A 2,672-nucleotide genomic window follows, 5' to 3' on the forward strand; every position below is an offset into this window, starting at 1 on the left:
GGTGCGGGCAAGTGAAGTGAATGCCGCGCGGTATTCGCTCATGTTTCCAATTTCCAATTCCAATGACATCCAAATGATGGTATTGGTGCCAGTGAATTCCAATTCCTGATTCCAAGCTCCAATGCCAACATCCAAACGGGGTGTAAAAGAATTTGAATTAGCATTACCTCCTTGGTAGTACGAGCGCGATTGATTCCACCCCTGAGCTCCTTGTGGATGAAACCCGTTGTTGTTATTGTTCATGTACATGACTTTTTCCTAGGTTTCAGGGCAGTCATTCCCCAAATTTCTGGTGTTCCCACAGACCTCACACGTCATACGAGCATCCAAAGCTTGAAGTGCTTTCATTTAAGCCTTGTCTTAGGGACGTTCCTTGATCTTCTTGAGGAGGAGGTTGAGCTTAGCGGTGAGCATGTCCATTTCCTTGACGGTGTGCATGCCCCGCTGATGAGGTTGGAGACATTCTTCATTCCAACCTTGGTTGGACACCATCTTCTCGATCAAAGTTTTTGCCCTGTCAATGGTTAGCGAGAAGAAAGCACCACCTACAACAGCATCGATGTGGTCGCGGGTAGTTGGAGTCAGCCTATTATAGAAGTTCTATAGAATGAGCCAATCGTCCATCCTGTGGTGAGGAAACGCTAGGATGTACTCTTGAAGCCTCTCCCATGCTTCAGATATACACTCATTTGACGCCTGCTGGAAACTGGAGATTCTCCCTCGAAGAGCATTGATTTTGCCTATCGGGAAGAACTTGGCGAGAAATGCCTTGGTACAGTTATCTCAAGTATCCACTGCACTTCTATTGGCATAGAACCACTACTTTGCCTTCCCCAGAAGAGAAAATGGAAACAATTGGAGTCGGATTGCATCTTGAGTGATTCCCTTAATGACAAAAGTGTTGCAGAGCTCCAGGAATTATTGGAGATGTGCGCTAGCATCTTCGTTGGCCTTGCCATAGAATGGGCTGGCCAGCACCATCATAATGAGACCCGTCTTGATCTTGAAATTTTCAACTCCTGTAGTAACAGAAGGCCCGACCTGGACATTGTCAGATGAGAGAGTAGAGAAATCCCGAAGTGTCTTCTGGGCCATGGTCCTTGAAGTTGATGGAGCAATATTGACTGATTCGGCTGTTGAGAGTGAAATCTGAGGAGGTACAAAACAGGGTCGAACTCTTCTCAAAAGTGACTCCGGATCCTGAGTGAAATTAAGTGGCAGATCGAAACCAAACATACACTACCCTAGTTTCACATCAGAGAGAGAAAACAAAGCCAAGTTAGCCTGTTTAAACAATGAATACCAACTAAGAGATTAATCAAGAACTTAGTTTATTCTTTTAACCAATGCCTTCCCCGGCAACGGCGCCAAAAATGCTTGTTTGCATTTGTTAGCATCATCACTAGGATCGTTAATCCTAGCAATGGTGCCTCAAATGCCGTGTTGTATTTCTTACATCATAGATAAATCCGCAAGCGCACGGAATACCATTGTAGCATTTTACCCGTGAGTAATCTTGGGTGTCGTATTTATATTTCCGCAGGGAAGGCGGCGGTTATAGAATTAGTAAGTTCATGATCAAATCTTGGTTGATTATTCAATTGTATAAGCAGGGGTAAGATAAATATTGATAGTGAGGTAGTGTGACACACAAATTACTCAAGCTCAAACTCAAGCAAAGGCATACGCAGGGAGAAAGGAAGAAGAAAGCTACTCAGAACTTACGTACTTCTATAGATATACAACTTGTACTATACACTCATACACGTACACATGATAATCCTCGGCTTTAGGCTCCAGGCACTACCGGGAGAACTGCACATGACTGGTAGATGAGCCACCAGACAACTCGGCTACTTTATGAACCTCCTACAGCCACTACCCGAACGGGGAGGGTTACGCTAGATGGACATGGCTATCACCACCTGCCGCCTACCTCATCAAACCATGTGATAGGACCACATCCGGCAACACTAACTAGCCCAGACATCACACTAGAGCAAACATATGAATAGCGGAACCATTGCATACATGTCTGACACCGCAGAATATAAACTATGAGAATATATAAATTTAGAAGATAACTCTATTAAAGATATCCGAGAATTACAAAGGAGAGGAAGAGATAAACTCATACCGAACACTCCTAGGCAACCTCATGAACCCGAAGAAGAGCTACTTCAGCCTAAACTCCACTAACCTATGGACTAAGCAAGAGAGAAACTTGAGAGAGAGCAACATGAGGTGTGTCTTCATTTCTACCCCCTCCCCTCATATTTATAGGTGTGGCACAAGGGTCTCTCGGTCGGAAATTGAGGGGAGGCACTTGGAACCGCCATTGGGAGTCAATGAGAAAGCACCACATGCAACGGTTAAGTCGCTGGAGCTCTTGCTGGTTCAGCCAACCGGCCGAACCAGGTTCAGCTCCAACCAACCTCAGCCTTTGCTAAGGCGGCTCTTGCTGGTGACTTCTGAGCGTGGCTTGGGTCTATCCTAAGGCGGTTGCCTATCTTTGTGGGCCCTTTGATCCATGTGAGGTTGAACGGTGCGTTCTGATTGGTCGATAGCTTTTGCCTTGGATTCAAGGGTATGTTTTCCCTCCATTTCTGCTTAATTCCATGCATAGCTCTATATTTCAACGGACATGTGGAAATGACATTATTATAGATAGA

General features: G+C 45.1%; 1 non-coding gene across 1 annotated transcript; it reads left to right on the forward strand.

Moving 5' to 3' along the window:
- Positions 1-622: 622 nt before the first annotated feature.
- LOC112879193 lies at positions 623-729 on the forward strand. The gene has a single exon (XR_003226015.1). It is a non-coding gene; the product is annotated as a small nucleolar RNA R71 (small nucleolar RNA).
- Positions 730-2,672: the final 1,943 nt, after the last annotated feature.

The sequence above is a fragment of the Panicum hallii genome, chromosome 1 (assembly GCF_002211085.1).
Source record: "Panicum hallii strain FIL2 chromosome 1, PHallii_v3.1, whole genome shotgun sequence".
Classification (NCBI taxonomy): domain Eukaryota; kingdom Viridiplantae; phylum Streptophyta; class Magnoliopsida; order Poales; family Poaceae; genus Panicum; species Panicum hallii.